Below are 12,153 nucleotides of genomic sequence, written 5' to 3' on the forward strand. Positions count from 1 at the left end.
GAGACTTTCAGAGTTGCAGAGACTTTTTTTATTTTACTCGAACAGCTGGTCGTGCTGGTGCAACCTAAGATTTTTTTTAGTCGCACTGTTGAAAAATTTGGTCGCAAATTAGTCGCACTCTAGAGCCCTGTTCTAATGTAATGTTGTTAATGTTGTTGGCATCAGTTACACAATGGACCCAGAGCCAGCAGTGCACGCGCAGGAATGCATTTCCGACTTCATTTAATAAGAAGAACAGGCGGGGAAACTTCAGTATCTATTGCTGTGTGATTTTTTTTTTTTAAATTACTATTAATGAAGGATACTCGCCACCGAGCTAACATTGTTAGCTGGTGTTAGCTGAGGTTAGTTCATAGACTGCAGACTGTTAGGCCGTTTCTCAATACTCAAGTACAGCGTGATCGTCCTACAATCCGGTCCTTAAGTCTGACGTCATTAGCCATGTCTGGGCCGAAACTCTGCTGCATGGCCCTAAGTCAAACGATCACTGCAGCATCACTGAGAGTTGAAAAGCTGTCTAAATTCTTTCATCTGTAAAAAATTGGTCAGTTCGGCAGCTCTACCAGGTGTAACAATTAAGTTTAACATCCATGAAAACAGAATTTTTAAAATTTAACGGAGTTAAAAGTTAGCAGGGAGTTAGGTTGCTAGTTTCCATCTAATATAATATACCATGTTCTGCCTGAGGGATTTCTGAAACAAATTAAAACGTACAGCGCTGCTATAACTTCTGACATTAATGAAAACAGGAAATGTAACAGCAGTGACGTTTGTAGGGTTACTGAAGTTTGGCTAGGTGGTATATAATGATGTGCTATGTGATCACTAGCGACATGTGTTTATGTTATGCTATGTTACCATAACATAAACACATTGAAGCTGGAGGATGGACGCTAACTTTTTTCCACTCTGTAAAAGTTAACATGAGAGTTCACAATGATTAGGGACAAATACAACAACAGTGCAACAGTTTCTATTTCTTTTAATATTAGAAATCAGACAGTTATTCATTAATGAATACAAATGGTTATTGAAGTTATTTAGAACCAGACATTAAACAATAAACTACTTTGAGAATATAGCAGCATAAAACCAGTGTAAAAGATATTTAAACTATTTTTTGGTGTATCTAATTGATGATTATAACAGAAATTTAGATCAAGCAACCAGGAAATGTGTAAACAGGTTGTGTGTTTAAAATTTTCAACACTGGGGAAGAGGTACATATACATAGACTAGCTAATGATATAAAAAAAATTTAAACTTAACCTTTATTTATACAAGTGGTCACATTGAGACTCAATGTCTCATTTACAACAAAGACCTTTTGTTGAAAAATCCCCACTTTTCAGTGAGCTATGTGACTGGAAAATGTACAGTAGACCAGGCTGCTGGGATCAGGAGTGGCTGTACCAGAAGAGGAAGGAGCCTTCACAGTGCTGCACGTCACTACATCAACTTCATCATTACTCCGGACCTGGGCAACAAAAAGTAGCTCTGTGACGCATAAATGAACTTGAAGAGCATATCCTCCACTGCCTTATTTTGCATTTTAAATGAAGTGATCTGAATCAACTTTGCCCATGATCAATCTGTTCACCAAGGTTGATGATTTACTTTTTCTTTTTAAATAACCTTGCTGACAAAAAAATCAATAAGACCTTCAACAAATCGGAAAGATGCATGTAAGCATTTCCAGAACAACATACCAGTTTTTTGGTTAGTTTTAGGGGGAAAAAATTGGTTGGCTATTAGAAAAAAGGAGTAAAGTTTTGATTTAAAACACGACCCTTTACAGTGTTAGAAATGGTAAAATGGTGAAATATCTACCAAAGTGGCAATTTTCCTGCCCTTATTTAAAGTTGAAAAAACACAATGAAAAATTTTAAAAAATGGACTTCTTCAAGTTAAGCTCCTGAGCTACTAGACCTGACAAGTTTAACTTAAAACTAACATACTAAGAGCTGAGGTGGAACTGAATGTTAAAAATAATTAAAGCAACCACTGCAGTCTCTGCTTTTACTTAATAAACTGTACTTATTGATCTTTGATGATAATCAGAAATGGATAACTTCTCTAACTTCTCTATCGCTACCTTCACTGTTCTGGTCCATTTATCAAAAAATCCGTATTCACAGACGCACAATGCCATCCACGACATGGGATTTAGGAGAACTGCACTGGAGCATATTTGTGTTGCTATCAGTGAGCAACATGATCTGGACTACAAACAAGCAGTCATCTAAATAGCACTTAGACTGTAAACAGCAGTCTCATGTACCTAATGTGTATGAAGGTTAAGCAACATCTAAGCACTTCCATTCATTTTTGAAATCAAAGTTACCAAATCAAATTAACAAATTAAATCAATTATGACAGTATAGTTAAAAAATTACAAACACAAACAAACTATTCATTCCAGGCTTGTTATGGCCAATGATAGTCAGTTCCACTTTAACTACAACCCCCTAAGACATCTCATTCAGTCATTCAGCATTTCTCTCAGTATCAGTATAATGACATGCATCATAAATGATGTTTCTAAATGTTGTTTTTGTGTTTCGACATCTGACCTCACATTTTGCAACTCCTGGTCTGTTCCACTATTGTTCAGTATATGTTCTTGTTTTTAACTCTCTCACGGTGAAAGTACAAAGTAGTGTGTGAACTCACCACGTCTGGAACGGTATGAGGAGCAGACTGAGGTGCTGCAGGGTTTAAACTCAGTCCCTAAAAAACAGACATAGTCCATTTACATCTGGAGAAAACCTGTAGCTGTGAAGGCAGTTTAAATTTTGTTAAAACCCCTGAGAGATGAGCTGATTTGTTTATTTAATGCCAGTATTTATCATCAATTGTACATCGTCATCATATAAAGTGATTAGTAAATGGCATACCAGAAAAAACAACATTTTGATTTTTGAGCTTTTATTTTTGATTACTGAGTTTTGTACTTACTGTGGTTTCATTCGTCTGTGTTTTGTTCCCTAAAATAAGAGGAAAAAAGTCCATTTCAGTTTAATTGACAATTCAAAGTCATTCAAACTTCTCATGATTAAGTTTACCAGTAGTTCTTGTCCATATGATGACTGTCACAGTAGTTATTAAAAGTGTTGCTAAACCCACAGAAACAATAATGAATCTCAAGGATGCAGAAAAATCTGTCAAAAGAATAAAAACTTCAAATTAATAAAATCGTTAGTAACACTTTTAAATTCCATTACTGTAAAGAAAAAGGAATTTTTACCTTTTAAAATGTGTTAAAATATTTGGAATCTGTTGTTTACAGCTTTAATTTTTACATGTCTGGTATATAAATACTGTCTTTAAATGTAAAGCTTGCAATAAAAAAAGCTTCGCACCTGAAGCTTGGGACCATGTTTAATATTTTATGTCAACCAAAACTTTTATGACATTTTCCACTTTTTCCCCATTTAAGGTGCTATATAATTTCAGCCTAAATTACTAAGTGCCACTAAAATTCTGTGTAAAATGCAGTAGTATTGATCTTTAAAGGGTACAATTTTGAGTGACCACCTTGTGAAGCATCTTTCATTATTGTTGTTTGTGTTGTTGTGCTGCTTTCAGTTGTTCTTGTTGGTTTCTGTGTAGTTTTTTTGTGACCTGAATCAAAATGAAATGACACAATCAAAAAGTTTCTCTTGTTTTTCATTTGTTGTAAGTATGCAAAAATATTTTGTGTAAAAACTTGAAATGAGTCAAACAAATGTTTTACGGTAGGTGTTTTTATCATCTACAACAGTTGATCTCACCTGTTTCCTCACCTGAGGGCTGATGGCTAAGGGTAAACAGTTGCACTTTCCCTGTTTTGGTATCAGTTACTTCACACTTCACAGTGTTATATCTTGAGTTGTAAATATGGTGATAAATCAGAAAAGACAGAGTGGCGGAGCAGTCAGTCTGTGAAGTCAGTATTTGTTTGTTCTCTTTATCCACATCTCGACCTTTAAGCAGCCACTTTACTGTGTGATGACACTCTCCATATGTCACCACAGAGCAGCTTAACGTCACCTTATCAGTGTCCTTATGTTCAGTCACTGGTGAACATAATGTAACAATATGAAACACAAAGGTTATCTTAATCACTTTAAATATTATTCATGTATTTTTATTTAAAAAAAAATAGATCAAGGTGAAAATATTTGGTGTAAATACTTACAGGTAATAGCAGAGAGAGCAACCTTTGACTGATGAAACAGAGTGTGTTGAGTTTGTATTTCTCGTAATTTGTGATGATCGCAGGAATATTGACCAACTTCCTCAACCGTGAGCTTCTTTATAACCAGAGAACAGGTTGCTGTAACACTCAGTCTGTCTGATTTAGTTTTGGGATTTTCACCAATCTGTCCAAGTGTGATCAGCTCTGCTGTTTGTGTGTTTCCTGAAGTAAAGGTCCACGTAGTACCATCACAGTTATTCTTTTCATTTACCCCATTTAGACAAGGCAGAGTGACGTCATCTCCAACTTTCATAAAAATGGAGGTAATAGTTACAGATACTGTTGAGAAAATTGAAGAGGAATATGAAAAATTAATTAGAAAACAGCACTTTTTTGCAATCAGTGAAGATTTAGACACAAGTTTATAAACATGTCTTATGCTCCCCTAACAACACAGCGCATGCTCAGTTGTGTAATTTACTGTTATTGACTTTAATAATATTTAGAAATGTTTTCTATATTCTTACCTGCAATCTGAATCATCAGCATCAGACACACAAACATTTGAATCCATCTGAATTCATCCATCGTGTTTCTCTGTCTCACTTCTTTCTTGTTCTCAATCTCGACTGTCACAGTCTCTGAGCTGATGACACTTTAAGACTGTTTGCACTTCCTGCCATCAGTGAGATGTAATTTCCTTACCACAATGATATAGTAATTTTAAGTTCTCTCTTATTTTTGTGATTTCTTAATGTTGCATAAGTGGACTATATGAGCTTTTCACATCTTTGAAATTCTTGAATGCATTTTTCGTAAAGTTAAATTATGGTAAAGAGAAAGTTTACACTGTGTCCGCTCCCACGGTGCATTTATAAAAACAAAAAAAAGAAAAGGCTGTTCGAGGTGTGAAGGTTGTAATTTATGATAAATGACAACATCGATTCTGTTCCTCTTTCCTTTAATAGTGTTGTCACTCACCACAGTTTGACAAGATGCTATACAACTGCAGCTATAGGAAATATGACAGATAAGATATTTTAGTGGTCTGAAGTGGTCTCTAAGTCGGTGATCTGTAGGTATCACCAATAACTCACTGCAGTTTTGATTCTTTTCAGATGTCTTTAAGGAGCAGTTTTTCACAAGAATGTAAATTTGAATGATAAAACTGGAAGGATTTACTGCACTAATCAATGGGTCATTGCTTCTGTGTTTGAGAGGTTTATTCTGGTAAAACTGTTATACATGTATATATCTGTAGGTACTCATTTCTGAATCCAGCTTTCATTCAGCACATTATTGTGTCTTTTTTCTTCATAATAATATATGTTTAGAGGTATTTTGTGCTAAACAAAGATGTCATTGACACCCCCCAACACCACCACCACTTCTCTCTATCTTTCCCGCTCTATATGTGTGTATGTGTGTATTAACGTCATTTAAAAGAAGCAGAATGTGTGAAGATAGCTGTGATAAATCTTTCCTTTATTTCAGCTTCTATTTATATTTTAGTCTTTAGCAAATAAGAACTGACTGTGAGAGTTTGGCTACAACAGCAGCAAAGCTTTATGCATCTGTTCCATAAAAATGACCAGTTAAACATCGGAAACACAAATAGTTAAACACTGATCAACTGACTGTATCTAGACTCCAGAGAAAAGTCTCCACAGGATTTGTTTAGAATAGGTTCTGTTGAAATTAATTGTGTTTTTTGGTGAAGCTTTTAACAAAGATGTGAGTTTTGGGCCATAAATTTGGAAGATTTTGCACTTACTGGTTTGATACACATGACTGCTTGTCTACTGTGTTTGAGAGGATTGTCCTGCTGTATTCATACTGCAGACACGATCGGCTTTTTAAAAATGCTGCCTGAGGTACATCTGAATTAAGAATATGCTCATGATTATTTTTTCACAGTATATTCATCTCCAACTAGGGTTCATTTTCTAACTAGCCTTTATTCAGTACATTTTTATATAATTTCCCCAAATTATATCTGTGTATACAGACATGTTTTCACTAGTGTGAACAGAGCTGTGCAGCCCAACAGAGGGAGGGTTTTTGACTTGAGGTGTGAGAACAGGAACTTGTATGAAAGTATAGATGTCACGGTCACTGGGTCGGTGACCCAGTGTTTTGTACTTTGAATTATTTATAGTTTTGGATTTCATTGCCATTTATATTTTCTAGTCTCTGTGCTTCCTCTGTGTTCCTTGTGTCACGTCTGGTCAAGTTGTGTTTTCTTGTCTGTGCTTCTCCTTGTTTCTGTCACAATGTTTGAAACGGACTCATGCGCAGACCAGGTATCCTTGGTAAAGAAAAAGTGCGTTTATTTACAGTGAGACACCAGGTGAGAATATATATACAGTGTGGCGGGGGAAAGGGTCCGGGGCTCCAGGGTCCAGGGGGAAGCAGGAATTAATTCAATACACGCTCTCAGTGGGTTCCAAACACACACAAGCTCGCTCGCTCGCTCGGGTCCAGGGCAGATCTGTATACACACAGAGAAAGAAGTCCAGGTTAGGGATAGTCGCAAACTCACAGATACAGATTCAGGTTTAGAGGGACTGACGCTGATGGCTCAACAATCCAGCGAAGGATGACACAGGTCCGCCGTCATAAATAGTGCTCCAAATCAGCTGGGATCGGCTGCAGGTGTGACGGGGCACGGGGACCATGACAGTTTCAGTGTCAAGTTCGTGTCTCTCTGCCTGTCTCATGTTTCCTGTTTTACTTTTTACTTTATTTCTGACTGTCTGAGGCAAAATTGAATCAAATCGGGACCGATCTATAATCCATTCAGAATCGAATGGATTATAGAAATCAGTGATGGTACCCAGCCCTAGTGAGTAACCTAGGCCTGACAGAAGTGGATGTAGCTGTGGGTAATAAGAACAGATGAAAAGAAATATTGATAACTTTTTTGTTAAGGCCTGATCTATCTGAAATTCATAGCCAGTGCTCTGACACAGAGCCATCAACCTCTGAATGCTGAAAAAGCACAGTGTATCCAGAAAACATATTATATGCAGCGATAAATGCACTGCCCAAGTGTCCCCTCTCCCCACTGCCTTTCAGCAGCGGCAGGCAGCAGAAAACAGGTCGTCAGAGGAGGCCAATGTGATGATTAAGTTTAACATTGTCTAGAATATTGCCAAAGAGTGCCAAAGCACTTTAAGCACAAGCACTTTTTCAGTAACTTATCTTTCTTGTAAAACTGTGCTCCAAATAAAGAACTTTGTCTTGACAAGATTGTTAGTTAATCATTTACAAATCAATATTGTCTGTATTGACAGCAATTTCTCCCCCCCCCCCCAAAAAAAAGCGCAACTGTATAACTGCAGTGTTAAGCGATGCAGTTGAAAAATTTGGGTATCCCTAACTTTTGTGCTGGTGCGCCTAAGAAAAAAAGTTAGGCGCACCAGTGCACCTGTGGCAAAAAGTTAGTCTAGAGTCCTGATTAATATACATGTAATAATGTACAACACATTATGGAGTATCCTTCTGCTGTGAGGTCTGCCTCCATGTACTTATGCAATTAATCAATGGACAGCTAGAAAGGTATGTTCATAATCTTATATTAGGCCAATTTTCTTATACATATCTATGACCTGGGGGTAGAATTAATTGTGAACTTGAAACGGAAAATGCTTATGAATTTGTAAAGTAAAAACATGATGCATTTAAGGTTATCCTGTTTGGTTTTTATTTAAGAAGATAATTTGTTCCACTGTGCGATGGCCGAGTCTGTTTCTTTTCTTGGAGATAATTTCTCCTCTCCTCTTCAGTCATCGGTGAGCTAGCACACCTTCCCACACATCGTTCTTCGTCTTCTTTGGTTTGACAAACTAGACGCTTCCAAGGCACATCCAGTGTTATCGCGAGACCTTGTTGTTCCATCAGAGTGAAGGTGGTAAAAACTGCTACAAACTAGCAGTCGGAGTGTGAATTGCACCACAAAATAATAATAATTCAACACAAAATATTGCAGTATTGCAGTGTATTGCTATTTTCTTACATCCCTACAAATACACAACAGTGTCCCCATCCTTTCAATGTTCTTTGCTGGAGCTGACCAGCCTTCAGAACAAACACCAACATGCTTGTGCAAATGCTCCCCTAACAAAATCTACACAGTTGGAACCATGAAATAGAGGTGCTTGTAACATTTACTGGCCACTGTGGACCAGATGGCAGACATCTTTGGCAACAGTGTACACGATTCTCCACAGTCTTATTGGGGAAATGATGACCATCCTGCACAGAGTGATTCATTTCCATTAGACAGAAGAGATGGAGCCTGCCTCGCTGGCAATAAGCATTCTCTTGCACTGCTGGTGCGAATGATCGATGTCGCATCTGGATTCCTACACCTGGGGAACCACATAAAAAGTCCTACATTAACAGGAAACTGTTCCCCTCTATTGTGCTGCAGGGTATCTGTGATGCCACAGGTCTATTTCTGGATTGCAATTCAGGATCTGTCCATGATGCACTTGTCCTACGGAGATCACCGATGTACAAACAGGCCCTGTATGCACCAGCAGGCTTCTTTCTCTTGGGAGATGGAGAATACCCATCAGTTCAGCACCCACAAATAATTTTAACACGTGTAACAGATTTCCCTGTTACACATAGAGCAAAAACCTTACTTCACGTTTGACATTTAAAAGTGTGTTATTTAAATGTTGTCGACAAGTTTCTAAAACAACTCTACAACTCTGCCCTTTGAGTAGTTGCCCTCTCCCTCTCTTCATTCCTAGTCAGCTCTCTCTGTCTCTTACCGCCTGGTCTTTTAAAAAATGTGGGATAGCCTGGCTGTCCCTGGGCTGTTTCTTGTGGCTCTTCCTCGACTCTTCTGTAGAAGGAGACGAGGTCAGAGTGCTGACTGCACCACCTATATCACGTTTTAATTTTGCTAAACAGATGCCAGTGAAATCAGTGGTGGACAAAATTGTAGTATCTGAAGTCCTCTGTTTTTCAAAAGAAGCAGTGATAAAAAAAATGGAAACGTTTCAACTCCAAGTGATGACATATGGGAAAATCTGTGCAAACAACTTGGTGAAAAGATGACACAGCAGCAGTGACAATGTCAGTGCTTTTGAACCAAGTAGTTCTCCTTTTCAAAACAAAGACTGCAAGACTTTCAATGTTGAGCTCCCATTTGAACATTGGATACATATGATTCCAGATCAAGTCACATACAAAAAGAATATTTTCACAAAAAAGGGACTACACCATTTTGAAGTCAGGTAGATGGACTCATGTCGTAAACCAGGGAATCTGGAAACAGGTTAAAAGTACATGCACATTTCTAAATGACCGTAAGTGACTGTACATTAGTAACACAGATAAGATTGTACCGTAACAGGTGGCATGTTTGGAAAACCTGGAAAAATGTATTAATATTATGAGCTTGACCAGTATATTTCTCTAAAAGTTTAACAAGCATTCTTTCAGATCACATTATAACATTATGGATAATTAGAAATGTACTTTTTGCAATGTTACTATCTCGAAATGACACTGAATAGTAGGAATGACTCAAGGATGGCCTTGATTCTCGACTGATTCCCAGCATTTGCTATAATAGTTTTATGCTTGCCATTCAACAGCATGGAGTCTCTAATCACACATCCATTTACATTTTTTTTTTAAAAAAAAAAAAAGGTCAAATCCTTTTGCCATTTTCTCTATTTTCTTTTTTATTGTGGGTTACTGGGATTGACAGTGGCTGCAGGAGATGAAGAAACCATCAAAACACTGTAGATCACTGCATCACCTTCATCATCATCCTGAACCTGAAAACAAAGAGAATTGTCGGATACATAAATCAACATAAATTAACACTCTGTTAAAATAAAAGCGATATAGCTCAACAAATTTTAAAGGCAAGTATGAATTGTAATGTTAGCTTGCACACATTACCTATTAATATATCAGTATACAACATAAGAATCTATGCAAGACACTTTACCTGGGCTTTATTCTTGGTTTTCTTTCTGTAACTGATGGTGGCATAGGAAACTTCATGATCTACCTACACAGCGAAGAGCAAAATATCTCAAAAAGTTTACATGACCTCAGGTTTTACAACTCATTGTCATGATTCAGCTGTGTGCAGGCAGGAGAGGACCCAAACGCAAACTCACGGGAACTCGGGGAATAAACTCAAAAAGCACAGCTTTATTGCTGGAAAAACAGATCACAAGTAATACCAAACTAAACTGGGAAAAACTAAATATAATGCTCACCAGGAAGCACAGGGAGAATCACACACAGCATGAGGGAGAACGCGACACAGAACTGAGGGAGACGCGGACATAAATACACAGCTGACACAGATAATCGTAACGAGACAGGGCAGGAGTGAACACAACATGACACATACTGACGAGAGACTGTCAAAGTAAAACAGGAAGTACACAGAGGTTCAGACAGGAGGAGAGAGAGCAGACATAACGGGCTGGGGATAACATGGAATAAAACACAAGGAGAGGAAACGAGGGCTCACAGATACACAGAGGGGCATACAGGGGGTAATCAAATAAGGAACATCTTAACAGAACAACCTAGGAACCAAGGCATAAATAAAGAACAAAATACAAAACACACGAAAACTAAGAATACTGGGCCAACATGGCCCAGGACCATGACACTCATAGTCTGACCCACTGTTATTCAGTCTAACTTCCTTATCTTTTGTAAGATCTCATTGATTCACATGCACTTAACAAGCACATAGAAGAAGAAGTGGTTTTAACTGTGCTCTGACTGTACTGTGGGTGTGGTGTGGGATTTCCCATGCTGGGACTTTTTTAAGTAGCAGTCTGAGTCTCTGTAGAGTTCAAACTCAGTCCCTGAAAAATAGACATAGTCCAGTTACATCTGTTGGAAAACTGTCCTTTATAAAGACAGTTTAGTTCTTGTTAACATTCCTCAGAGATAAGCTGATTTGGTGTTTATTTGTTATTCTTATTTCCTACAACCATTTAAAAAAACAAAAAAAACCCTATATATATATATATATGTATAGGTTTTTTTTTTTAAAACTCACAGTATCTTCATCCGTCTGTGTTTTGTTCGCTGGAAAGACAAAAACAATTAACTGTAACATTTACTGTTAAAAGCACATGTGTTTTAACTTTTGATGTTTTTACCTTTTGTTTTTCTCCATCTGATTACAGACGCAGCTGTTATCAAGAGCAAGACAAAACCCACAGCTGCAACGACGTACCAATGGATAGCTGAAAAAAAATAATTAAAAAATCAAACTTAAAACCATTTTCAGTGAATCTTTTTCCAAACATTTAAAAAACTTTCTATGTATCTTAAACTAAGTTTACATGACACACAAAATATGCCTAACATTGTGTTCTATTTTAAACTTGGTGTGACACTGTTACCATAGCAAAAACAGAAACACACAAAAGCACAATGTGAATCATAGTCACTGCGTTTCAGATGTATGGATGAAAAACAGTAAGGAGATTTTAGTTCAGACATGTTATTTTACTTACAGACACATGTTGTTTCTGAAGGTATTTGGCTATTTCTTTTATTTAAATCAGTTTGAACACATACCTTAAAACATGTAAAATAAAAATGAAATAAATACATCATGCATAAAGTCCTACGCACAAACTAAGTACATCCTTAATCGTTCCATAGGAATTAAGAGAGCAACTTGGAGTCGGATGCTGCTAATCAAATGGACTTAATTGATCATCAAGAGTGGCCATTTCTATAAAAGAAGAAACTTTGACAGTTTACAGGTCTGAAGCTCTCAGGTAGGTGTTAGCATAAAGCAACAACCTTACCAGCATTGGTCTAATTCCCACAAAGTCATATCAAAAAGTCAAAAAGACTAAGCAAGAATGGTTTCTTTGGAAGGGCTGCCAGGAGAAAACCTCTTCTATTATGATAGACTGATAAAGTCACAGAAGACTATTACTTCAAGTTAATGCTGCGAA

General features: G+C 37.2%; 1 long non-coding RNA gene across 1 annotated transcript; it reads right to left on the reverse strand.

Moving 5' to 3' along the window:
* Positions 1-10,157: 10,157 nt before the first annotated feature.
* On the reverse strand, positions 10,158-11,375 carry LOC134643177 (uncharacterized). The gene is made up of 3 exons (XR_010096352.1): positions 11,341-11,375; positions 11,238-11,266; positions 10,158-10,220 (listed from the first exon to the last, which is right to left on the reverse strand). It is a non-coding gene; the product is annotated as an uncharacterized LOC134643177 (long non-coding RNA).
* Between the last annotated feature and the right edge of the window lie 778 nt (positions 11,376-12,153).

The sequence above is a fragment of the Pelmatolapia mariae genome, linkage group LG15 (genome assembly GCF_036321145.2).
Source record: "Pelmatolapia mariae isolate MD_Pm_ZW linkage group LG15, Pm_UMD_F_2, whole genome shotgun sequence".
Lineage (NCBI taxonomy): Eukaryota > Metazoa > Chordata > Actinopteri > Cichliformes > Cichlidae > Pelmatolapia > Pelmatolapia mariae.